We start from the raw sequence: 13177 nt of genomic DNA, 5'->3' as shown, positions 1-13177 counted from the left end.
GTGCACACAACAGCAGGGAGCTGACCATGGCAGCCAGCCTCTGATCAGCCCCCCCCAGCCTCTGATCAGCCCCTCCAGCCTCTGATCAGCCCCTCCAGCCTCCCTCTGATCAGCCCCTCCAGCCTCCCTCTTATCAGCCCCTCCAGCCTCCCTCTTATCAGCCCCTCCAGCCTCCCTCTTATCAGCCCCTCCAGCCTCCCTCTTATCAGCCCCTCCAGCCTCCCTCTTATCAGCCCCTCCAGCCTCCCTCTTATCAGCCCCTCCAGCCTCCCTCTTATCAGCCCCTCCAGCCTCCCTCTTATCAGCCCCTTCTGGTAACAAACCCACCCTGCCTCCCTCCCCAGTATTAATCATTGGTGGCAGTGGCCACAGGGTCCCCCTCCTCCTCCTCCCCCCATCATTGGTGGCACTGGCAGTGGGCAGTTCCGATCGGAGTCCCAGCAGTGTAATGCTGGGGCTCCGATCGGTTACCATGGCAGCCAGGAGTCACGCTACTGAAGTCCTGGCTGCGATGGTATGTTAGTGAGCAGCATTATACTCACGTGCGCCGTGATCGCCGGGAGCTCCTTCTTCTCATAGGTCTGTGCGGCGCATTGCTAATGCTATAAGCATAGCAATGAGCCGCACAGACAGAAGAAGGAGCGCCCGGCGGCCACGGCGCACGTGAGTATAATGCTGCTCACTAACATACCATCGCAGCCAGGACTTCAGTAGCGTGACTCCTGGCTGCCATGGTAACCGATCGGAGCCCCAGCATTACACTGCTGGGACTCCGATTGGAACTGCCCACTGCCACCAATGCAGAGAGTCGAGACTGAAGAACCCGGCCCCCGACCTCTGACAGGACGCTGTGATCCGCGCGAATAACCCCTCAACTGAGGGGTTAATCGCGCGGATCACAGCGTGCAGTCATAGGGGCCGGGATATGGCCGGCACATTCATTGGTGGCGCAGTGGCCACAGTCCCTCCCCTCCTACCCTGTTCTTAGTGGCCAGCGGCAGCCGCGCACAGTGGGGAGGGAGGGACTCCTCTCCTCCACTGTGCCGCTCGGGAAACCATGGTGCGCGCCGAGAGCGCATCTTTGAAAACGGGCTGACAAATACCCAAGCGCCAGGACCAAATTCCTGGTCGCCATGGCGACCTGGCGCCCGGGATTTGTCGAGCCCTGCTGTATGGTACAACCTCACTCGCCTCGTGTATTATGGCGCACGAACCGCCGCACACCGCCGATGCCCGCGTACCCGGCCGTAGCAATGACGCAGGACGGCTACGCTCAGCAGAGCACAGAACGTCCTACGTCAGAGCCAGGACCGCGTCAGCGCGCCCGCGCAGAGGGACGTGCGCACTACGAGCTCCATATAGGGTGAGGGCAGAACAATGTCATAGATCCCCACTCCATCAATGCGCTCTCCATCCTAAAACATACATACATACATACACATGTGGTCATATTGTTTCCCTCCCTAAATATTGTTTATTTGATCATGTATCTCTAAAACTATACATCGGCATAAATATGCATAATTACCACGCATTATGAAGTGAGACCAAAATAAATAAAGAACCACACAAATTAAAAGTGTAAAAACCCTAATCAACAATGGCTTGTGCCACTAGTGATAGTGCTATAAAGAAATATATAACACATATATATTATTGAACAATTCATTATTAATAGATAAATATACAAATCAATAACCTACATGATTCCCATTATATATGACAAAAATACAAATTGACATGATCATTGTATGAATAAATATAATCGTGCAAAAATACATATAATCAAAAAGTAGAGATATTGTCCTTCATGCCTAATCAAGGTACGACAGCACCGGCATGAACGAACACTTTTATATACACATATATTGTTCGTTCATGCCGGTGCTGTCGTACCTTGATTAGGCATGAAGGACAATATCTCTACTTTTTGATTATATGTATTTTTGCACGATTATATTTATTCATACAATGATCATGTCAATTTGTATTTTTGTCATATATAATGGGAATCATGTAGGTTATTGATTTGTATATTTATCTATTAATAATGAATTGTTCAATAATATATATGTGTTATATATTTCTTTATAGCACTATCACTAGTGGCACAAGCCATTGTTGCTTAGGGTTTTTACACTTTTAATTTGTGTGGTTCTTTATTTATTTTGGACTCACTTCATAATGCGTGGTAATTATGCATATTTATGCCGATGTATAGTTTTAGAGATACATGATCAAATAAACAATATTTAGGGAGGGAAACAATATGACCACATGTGTATGTACAGTGGGGGAAATAATTATTTGACCCCTCACTGATTTTGTAAGTTTGTCCAATGACAAAGAAATGAAAAGTCTCAGAACAGTATCATTTCAATGGTAGGTTTATTGTAACAGTGGCAGATAGCACATCAAAAGGAAAATCGAAAAAATAACTTTAAATAAAAGATAGCAACTGATTTGCATTTCATTGAGTGAAATAAGTATTTGAACCCTCTAACAAAAAAAGACTTAATACTTGGTGGAAAAACCCTTGTTTGCAAGCACAGAGGTCAAACGTTTCTTGTAATTGATGACCAAGTTTGCGCACATTTTAGGAGGAATGTTGGTCCACTCCTCTTTGCAGATCATCTCTAAATCCCTAAGGTTTCGAGGCTGTCTCTGTGCAACTCTGAGCTTGAGCTCCCTCCATAGGTTTTCGATTGGATTAAGGTCCGGAGACTGACTAGGCCACTCCATGACCTTAATGTGCTTCTTCTTGAGCCACTCCTTTGTTGCCTTTGCTGTATGTTTTGGGTCATTGTCGTGCTGGAACACCCATCCACGACCCATTTTCAGTTTCCTGGCAGAGGGAAGGAGGTTGTCGCTCAGGATTTAACGATACAAGGCTCCGTCCATTTTCCCGTTTATGCGAATAAGTTGTCCTGTGCCCTTAGCAGAAAAACACCCCCAAAGCAAAATGTTTCCACCCCCATGCTTGACGGTGGGGACGGTGTTTTGGGGGTCATAGGCAGCATTTTTCTTCCTCCAAACACAGCGAGTTGAGTTAATGCCAAAGAGCTCTATTTTGGTCTCATCAGACCACAGCACCTTCTCCCAGTCACACTCTGAATCATTCAGGTGTTCATTGGCAAACTTCAGACGGGCCTGCACATGTGCCTTCCTGAGCAGGGGGACCTTGCGAGCCCTGCAGGATTTTAATCCATTGCGGTGTAATGTGTTTCCAATGGTTTTCTTGGTGACTGTGGTCCCTGCTAATTTGAGGTCATTAACTAACTCCTCCCGTGTAGTTCTAGGATGCTTTTTCACCTTTCTCAGAACCATTGACACCCCACGAGGTGAGATCTTGCGTGGAGCCCCAGAGCGAGGTCGATTGATGGTCATTTTGTGCTCCTTCCATTTTCGAACAATCGCACCAACAGTTGTCACCTTCTCTCCCAGCTTCTTGCTAATGGTTTTGTAGCCCATTCCAGCCTTGTGCAGGTCTACAATTTTGTCTCTGACATCCTTGGACAGCTCTTTGGTCTTTCCAATGTTGGAGAGTTTGGAGTCTGCTTGATTGATTGATTCTGTGGACAGGTGTCTTTTATACAGGTGACTAGTTAAGACAGGTGTCCTTAATGAGGGTGACTAATTGAGTAGAAGTGTCTAACCACTCTGTGGGAGCCAGAACTCTTAATGGTTGGTAGGGGTTCAAATACTTATTTCACTCAATGAAATGCAAATCAGTTGCTATCTTTTATTTAAAGTTTTTTTTTCGATTTTCCTTTTGATGTGCTATCTGCCACTGTTACAATAAACCTACCATTGAAATGATACTGTTCTGAGACTTTTCATTTCTTTGTCATTGGACAAACTTACAAAATCAGTGAGGGGTCAAATAATTATTTCCCCCACTGTATGTATGTTTTAGGATGGAGAGCGCATTAATGGAGTGGGGATCTATGACATTGTTCTGCCCTCACCCTATATGGAGCTCGTAGTGCGCACGTCCCTCTGCGCGGGCGCGCTCACGCGGTCCTGGCTCTGACGTAGGACGTTCTGTGCTCTGCTGAGCATAGCCGTCCTGCGTCATTGCTACGGCCGGGTACGCGGGCATCGGCGGTGTGCGGCGGTTCGTGCGCCATAATACACGAGGCGAGTGAGGTTGTACCATACAGGTGAGGAACCTGGGGGATCCTACCTCCTCATCAGTGTGCCCTTCATCTATTGGTTAGGGGGATATGTGTTCGCTCATCATAGGGACTATATATACCCGGCTAGGAAGTTGTTTGTCATTACCCCTTGAAAAAGCTGACGGCGAAACGCGCGTCGGGGCACGGACTGCCAGTGCTGTGGTAGAGATTTTGGTCAGTATGCCTCATTATTCATTATACTATTGTTCAGATAATATGGTGTGAGTTTAGGTCCGTTTAGTCTAGGGTCCACTGTTGACCTTTTGGTAATTTATCATAGACAGGATTATACTCTGTGTTAGGCACTGACTATATCTCATTGCTGTAAAGTATTTTAGCACTTGCACTTTACGCATAATTATTGTAACTACCACACATCTGCGTTTTTATACTTACCTGCTGCCACCGCGCGTTCACTTCCTGGATTCTGGCTGGGGGCGGGCTTCATCTTGATTGAAGTCCTCTCCCGGCCGGGCCGCGCGCTGGACTGAACGCGCACGCTGCCGCGCATGCGCAATGTGACTTATTTCTGGCCAGTATAGTACAGAGCCGGCGTGCGCGTTCGCATCTCTGTACTATTCTGGCCGGGAAGAAGTCACCGTCGCGCATGCGCGGCAGCGTGCGCGTTCAGGACAGCGAGTGGCCCGGCCGGGAGAAAAGAAGAAGTCTTCTGGGCAAGCGCGACCATCGGGATTTTGCGGAAGAGCGGTGGTCGTAACCAGGGGAGACCGAGTCACAACAATGAGGTAAGTGGGGATGAATTTTCTCCTAATCGGTGGGAATTTGTTAATAAAGTATATTTACAAAAATGATCACTGTCAAATCATTAACAGATTTAACAGTGATCATTATGATGGGATAACCCCTTTAAATGTCTGTGTGGCCAGTGGTCACAACTTTATTTTGTACTAGGGATCGACCGATATTGATTTTTTAGGGCCGATACCGATAATTTGTGAACTTTCAGGCAGATAGCCGATAATTTATACCGATATTCTGGGAATTTTCATTTTCGAGAAAAAAAAAAAATTCCTACACAAATCTGCTGAAAATTAATATGTTTATTGTTAATGTGTATTTTTTTTTTTATAAGTCTTTTTCATTTATACTTAATATTTTTGTGGTTTTTTTTTTACTAACTTTTAGCCCCCTTAGGGACTAGAACCCTTGTCCTATTCCCCCTGATAGATCTCTATCAGGGTGAATAGGAGCTCACACTGTCCCTGCTGCTCTGTGCATAGTGCACACAGCAGCATGGAGCTTACCATGGCAGCCAGGGCTTCAATAGTGTCCTGGCTGCCATGATAACCGATCGGAGCCCCAGGCTTACACAGCTGGGGCTCCGATCGGAGGAGCAGGGGAGAGGGGATCCTGTGGCCACTGCCACCAATGAGTAATTATACTGGGTGGGGTGGGGGGGGGGCGCACTGCGCCACCAATGTTTTTACTATTGGCCGTGATTGGGGTGGGGGCGCACTGCGCAACCAATGATTAATACTGGGGGGCTTGGGGGGGGGGGACGCACTGCGCCACCAATGAAGATAAGTCTCTCAATCATTCATATACAGGAGGCGGGAGCTTGCTGCAGAATCACATAGCCGGCTCCCGACCTCTATGAGCGGTAGCTGCGATCCGCGGCACCTGAGGAGTTAACTACCGCGGATCGCAGCTATTGCTCATAGAGATCGGGAGCCGGCTATGTGATTCTGCAGCCAGCTCCCGCCTCCTGTATATGAATGAATGAAAGGCTTATCTTCATTGGTGGCGCAGCGGCCACAGCCCCTCCCCTCCTCTTGTCTTCTCTTCTGTCATTGGCGGCAGCGGCAGCACAGGGGGAGGAGACACTGCTTCCTTCTCCCCTGTGCTGCGGAGGGAACACAGAACGCGCTGAGAGCAGCGCGTTCTGTGTTCCCCATACGTTATCGGTATATCGGCAAAATAGATGCCGATCCGATAACGTTCAAAATCCTCAATATCGGCCAAACCGGTCGATCCCTATTTCGTACTAATAAAAACATCTGTGATTTTGTATAAAATTTTGTTGCTTGAGTTGTGATTTGGAATTTACATAGATATATATATCTTTTATTGGTTATGCTATGAGTGATAATGGATCACATACTTGTTTAAATAGGGAAACAGTGTTGGTTTATCTATATATCCTCCTGGACGTCCCATTGTATCAGGGAAGGGGAATTTGTGCGAAACAGCTTGCAAATTCATTGACTTTATATTACAGCCCCCTTGTGGAACTTCCATCGTTCGTGAAAGATACGACTGACTTTCTACACCGTCTTAATGATCTGCACCTTGAATCGGATATGTGGATCGCCTCGTGCGATGTTGAATCGCTGTACACCAGCATTCGCCACAAGGATGGCTTGGAGGCGGTCCGGTTCTTTTTATCCATGACCAGCATTGAGGACGATTTAGGAGAGTTTATTGTGGAACTTTTGGAGTTCGTTCTAACTCACAATTTTTTCCGCTTCGGGGACGCCTTTTACCTACAGCTCCAGGGAACAGCCATGGGGGCGGCCTGCGCACCGTCCTACGTCAACCTGTTCCTGGGGCTGTGGGAGAGGGAAGTGTTCCTCGCGGATGTATATGGCGATGTTGGTGGGGTCCAGATGTGGGCCCGCTACATTGACGATATCTTCGTCGTGTGGCAGGGCCCACAGTCTGGATTCACCCAGGTGGTGGGACTACTAAGCCGCAATAATCGGAACATCACATTGACGTCTAGGATTAACAAAACGCATCTTGATTTTCTTGATGTACAGATTCAAGTAGAGGAGTCTGGGAAGATATCTACCGACTTGTTGCGCAAGGCAACATCTACCAATTCAGTCCTACATGCGCACTCCTGTCATCCACACAACCTTATCCGTAGCTTTATATATGGCCAGTTCCTGAGGGCCAGGAGAATCTGTTCAACGGACGAGGCATTCAACAGACAATCCCGGGACCTGCACCAAAGGTTTTCTGATCGTGGATATTCAGAGGCGAACATTGTACAATGTCATCAGAAGGCTTAACAGGCACAAAGAGATCCACTACTGGTATATAATCGCAAACGACATAACCAAGCCAACAAGGTATGGTTTATTACTTCCTATAACCCACAGTGGAAATCAATTCGGAATACATTAGCAAAATATTGGGAGATTTTAAAACTAGATCCTACCCTGGCAAAAATAGTACCTACTCGTCCGTCCATCACATATAGACGCACTAAAAATGTAAAAGATCTTTTGGTGAACAGCTACCATCCAGGCCACCAGATAAAGTTGAACCCTGACTCAAAAGGTCCCAAATGGGGGTGCTCCCCATGTGGGAAGTGCGTTGCATGCTCCAACCAACATTGATAGGGCCTCCTCCTTCAGTAATCCATTCACGAATAGTAAACAGTACACATATCATCACCTGTAATACACCGGGTGTGATATATCTGGGGATGTGCCCATGTCAACGTATCCATGTTGGGCTGACATCTAGAGAACTAAAGAGGAGGACACGCGAACACATTCTGGGTATCGAAGCTGCCAAGGATGAAAATGACATCACCCTGTTAAAAACTATTCCCAAACATTTTAAATTGTTCCACGACTGTGATAGCACCCAATTCAGAATCCGTGGTATTGATAGGGTGTATATTACATTACGTGGTGGTAACTGGAAAAAGACCTTGGCACAAAAAGAAGTGCGTTGGATTCATGAGATAGATTGCATGACACCCAGGGGATTGAATGAGGACGTGTCCTTTGCCCCCTTTCTGTAATAGATGATTCCACATAGATTTTGAGTTCTCTTGGGGAACCTTTGCGCATCCTGGGTCCCTTGTTTTTAACTCTATTTTCTTTTATTCCCCTGTTTTTAACCTGTTGCGTTTTCTTTATTCATATCTAGTACTACCTATGACACCTGTTGGAGCGGTGGACTATATCAGTGGAAGCGTGGTTGTATATAGCCTCCCTTGGAAAGTATTCTACTCAAACCTGCCCTGGATTCAATAATATCATGACCCTCTCTGGCTATACGACCATAAAATAATTTTGACAGCTCATGAATTTTTCTGGTGCACATGACCCTCTGATATGATTGATTATATGCAATCATCACCTGTTCTCATTTCTTTTCTTTTCCTATCACTGCACGGTGCACTCTTTTCACCCTTCTTCACGGTTCCTTTTCTCTAACTACAATCACCACCTTTTATGGTTTAAGGATATTGATACATTATCATGCACATAACTACTAATGGTTTATGCTTTGTAGCCTTATATACACAATGTTAAGTCCTTTGACTTGGGTTTCCGTGATATGGACAATACATAATAGTCCTATAGAACTGTGACTGCACATTGCACTTTATGCCAATAGTGCGTTGGTTTCAGTGCATTTGCACCTTATTGCTGCTGCTCCCTCATATTTATGTTTGCACTGATTGCATAATTGTACCTGTATACAATAAGGTCTTTTTTGATCATGTGATGTGACACCGCAATTCGGTCATGTGGTTGTTCACATGACCACGTTGCCATCCTGCTGTCTGTTGCTTATTAGCTTAATTTGTGGAAAATCATGACCTGTATCCATGGTTTGCGGTCCCTTATCCCTTGGTGGGCTATATCTTATTCCATCCTCATTATATTATACACATTACCTGTGAATGGTCGGAGGGTGGTGTGTGTGTGTGTTTCCGACGTGTCTGTGGCGCTACGGTCATGTGTTGTATCACGTGACCGCCCTGTCATACTTGCTCCGCTTTCAACTGATCGCTGGTTTCCGGTGGAGGCCGCTATGTGCCTTTAGCGCTGCGGTCATGCGTCTGATCACATGACTGTCGCGTCACACTTGCTCCGCCTTGGTGCTGACGAGGCCTTGTTGGTTCTGTGGCGCCGCGGTCATGTGCTTTGCCGCATGACAGCTGTGCCACACTTGCCACTCCCCCAACATGACCTCACAGGCCATGGATTGGCTATTCCTCCCCGGCATGGGCGTTGGTTATGATGTGTCTCTGACGTTGAGGTCACGTGACCACCGCGTCAGCCCAGCCCGACCCCACCATGCTTATGCGACACCGCCGATTGGTCCACAGCACTTGGAGCTCCATTGCCATTGGTGCAGGTGCCACTTGGCTTTTAATTATTTCCCTACACACCTGTGTGGGGACTATAATAGGGGAGTTTTTTTCCTACGTTCCATATGCCCGGAAGAAGCCAGGTTACTGGAGAAACGGCGTTGGGTCAGGAGGCGGCTGAGAGATCGACACACCACTCGGGGTATGCTTATTCTGTTCATTCACCAAGTCTTGTTATCCTCACATTTGCCTCCATTGCAGCCTGTTTGGAGCCTATTGTCTAGAGATGCCTTGGTGTTTTTTTTCATCTTATATTCTTTTCCCTGCTTCTTGGTGTGCTGACCTCTCGGCCCCTCCTTGGGTCCTGTTCCTCATCTTTGTGTTCCACCTTTGTGCTGCCTTTTATTACCATGTATGTATTTATTATATATCATCAATAAAGCTTTTCGATTTTGGTTCATTTTTTGGCGACATTTATGACTCCGTGCGGGTCGATTTTTATTCGATATTATCTCTGTCCGGTAACAATTGGGTGACTAACATCAGGGGGGGGCGGCTACCTGGGTGAAATTATGGGTATGTCCGGGTTCAGCACTGAACCTAGACAACCCCTTTAAGAGCTCTCCACGAAAGTTCCTGTTTCCTGTCCTGGATTTAGGCGGTCTCCCAATAGTGCTGTCATGGGCGTAGGGGAAAATTAAGCTGTGGATTTTGCACTGCATTTGGCTATCTTATCCCCACAGATGTAAATGAAGTGTCAATGTGCATGCTCAGCATCATGCAAACCTCTGACTACAAGAGGTCCCATTCCAAGCAGTCCGAGGCCAACGATTTAGCAGTTAGCACCCATCCGGTGGATACATACCCTGTGATGGCCAAAATACCCCTTTAAAGGGAGTCTGTCATCACAATTTGCCCTTATAGACCACTTACATAGCGCTGTAGCATAACTGTAGATCAGTCAAACGGTACCTTTGTCTTTTTGTTTGGATGTTCACCAGGGGCAAAAACGGAGTTGTATTCATATGTAAATGAGGGCTCGCAAGTGCCCAGGGGCGGCGTTCGGGCTGTAAGTGCCCAGGCCGCTCTTCCTTCTTCTCACATAACCCCCTCCCCAGACTGTTTGCTTGGCCCGCCCTGTATGCGTCTTACGTCATCCAGTGTACTGGTCGATATCCCGCCCGCCCTACAGCGCTATGTAAGTGGTCTATAAGGGCAAATTGTGGTGACAGACTCCCTTTAAAGCAGGCATCTCAAACTCCGGCCCTCCAGCTGTTGCAAAACTACAACTCCCACAATGCCCTGCTGTAGGCTGATACCTGTAGGCTGTCCGGGCATTGTGGGAGTTGTAGTTTTGCAACAGCTGGAGGGCCGCAGTTTGAGATCCCTGCTTTAAAGACACGTTCACACCGCAGTGCAGGGGATTTAGAACGGGGAATATAACTTTACCCCATACAGGTCCCTTGTTTGTTGGCAGCTCATCCCATTCACACAGGACAATGTGCTGCCACCGAGCCAAAAACTTACAAAGCGCATAAAAGGACGCGACCGCCCGACAAATGGGGCAATCGCCGACACTTCTGCAATGGTCAGGAATAGGGTTTTCACCATACCAAAATTTGGATTAGATTCTGATACCATAAAAATAAAACCAAAAAAAGCAGCGTGCATTCCGCATTTTATGGAACATCCGGCCCATAATCGAACAGTCTAATCTTATTTTTGGGGGGGGACAAGGGGACTAAAAAAAATGGCAAATTATATTTTAATAGTTAAAAAAAACTTTGGGCGTGGCTATATGTAATATGTTTATTTATTGTTTATATATAAAATTGGGAAAGGGGGTGATTTGTACTTTATATTTAATAACTATTTCCCCCTTAGGGGCTAGAACCTCCTCCTCCCCTGTGCTGCTGAGGAGAACATGGAGTGCGCTGAGAGCGGCACGCGCCACGTTCTCTGATACTAGGCTGCACAGTAGCGCAGCCTAGTATTGGCAAGTGTCAAATCCCAGTATTGAATCAATACCGGTACAAAAGTATCGATAATTCGATACCCAGTGCAACCCTAATCAGGAATAAACTTTCATATGAGTGTCCATCCCAAATTAAAGCCGCAAGGGCCTTAAAAGGGTATTTCTAACACATTGGTGGCATATTGCTAGGATACTCCATCAATGTCAGAAAGGTGCGGGTCTCACCTCTGGGACCTGCTACTATCTCCAAAATGGAAGTACGCGGTGTGCTCTCCATTCACTGCTAAGTCCCCCCCCCCTCCATTCACCACTATCAGCTATTTTTGGAACTCCCATAGCGGTGAACTCAGGGTGGACGCACATGCTCGGTCGCTCTCCCTTCACTTCGGGCAGCCCGTTTTGGAGATAGGTGGGGGTCTCAGAGGTGGGACCCACATGTATAGCACTGATGGTCTATCCTTGCAATAGACCCCTCGGGCACCGTTGGTCTCCGTCATGTGGATCCAGCTCGTTTTTCTGCACCTATACCCAAAGACAAAAAGCAATGGCGACGTGAACCCAGGCCGGGGGATCAGCAACCTACAACACTCCGGGTGTTGTGAAACTACAACTCCCAGCATGCTGCATTCTCTTCTATAGGATTTCTGAGAACAGCGCAAGTGTGTAGTGTTCAGCAAATCAGGAAGCCGATTCGTTTGTAAACTTAGTTAACAATGTATGGGCTCCGCGGATGTCTTTGCGAACTTGCGTCAAATAACGCAAGGCTGGCTTCCTCTCGCGTCTATGAGGTGACTTTTCGTTTATTGGCATAAATTACTGTCAAAATCCGAGGCTACATTGTTAACGAAGTTCGGATTGCTGTATCCGAAACCCAATTTGCTCAACATTACAAGCGTGCACGCTGGGAGTTGTAGTTTCACAACAGCTGGAGTGTCGTAGGTTGCCGAACCCCCGGCCTGGGTTCACGTCTCCATTGCTTTTACCTTCAGATATAGGCAAAAAAAAAAACACGAGCTGGATCCACAAAGTTTGGATCGCTATATCCCAGGCATGCTCAACCGGCGGCCCTTTTGTTGTTGCAAAACTACAACTCCCATCGTCCCCGGACATCCTACAGAAGGGCATGGTGGAAGGTGTAGTGTTACAACAAGCTGGGGGGCGCAGGTTGAGCATCCCTGCTGTATCGCTCAACGCTAGGAATGTGCATGCTGGGAGTTGTAGTCTCACAACAGCTGGAGTGCAAGAAGGTTGCGGACCCCTGACCTAGGCTAATGTGCCCAGCGCCTAATAGAGCCCATCATAGGGGCAGCTGGTAAGGCTGAGAAGAAGTATGGTTGTCAGGACATGTAACCTGAGGAGACAGGGGAGATGCGGCCTGCACATGTGAGAGACACAATAGACGGGACCATAGCCAGCAGGAAGGAGGAGGATGGGGGTTATAGGGCCTGACAACACCGGTCACCCTGCGCCATTTTACCTTCCCCTTCCTAGGCCTCTGCCGCGGATTTACCACTCCCCCCTATGGAGGAGCACGTTGACCTCACCACAGCCGGTAGGCCGCATCTTCCAGCCAAAATCGACCTCATTACCTACCCGACCCCACACTACAACGCGGCCTTCCCCATAGCCGCCCGCACACGTTATTACACACCTGTCCGCTCTCGCCAGCCTCCGTCCGTCTCCGGCCTTATCTCCAACAGGAACTGACGTCCGCCGGAGTCGTCGCACAATAATCTGAAAGGGGAGGGACCGGCGTGACGAAGGCAATGCGCTAGGGCGTAACGTCGAGCGACGGTTACGGCGGCCATGTTGTGGCTGGCGGCCATAGTAGAAGTCGCTAGGTGAAAGCGGCGAATACGCGCGTCTGTGGCTCTGGGACTTGCCAACCAGTGACGTCAGCGCGTCGCGGGATCACGTGGGGCGACTGCTGGGAATATTCTGGAA

The 13177-nt window shown here is 47.8% G+C and overlaps 1 protein-coding gene across 1 annotated transcript in view; it reads right to left on the bottom strand.

Moving 5' to 3' along the window:
* The window catches only part of ZFR (zinc finger RNA binding protein), a 58360-nt gene extending 45383 nt beyond the window's left edge, over nt 1-12977 (bottom strand). The window contains 1 exon segment of the mRNA XM_040421006.1: nt 12885-12977. The gene's annotated coding sequence lies outside the window, so the exon portion shown is untranslated.
* Between the last annotated feature and the right edge of the window lie 200 nt (nt 12978-13177).

This window comes from Bufo bufo, chromosome 2 (assembly GCF_905171765.1).
Source record: "Bufo bufo chromosome 2, aBufBuf1.1, whole genome shotgun sequence".
Taxonomy (NCBI): domain Eukaryota; kingdom Metazoa; phylum Chordata; class Amphibia; order Anura; family Bufonidae; genus Bufo; species Bufo bufo.
This window is presented reverse-complemented; position numbering and strand designations above follow the sequence as displayed.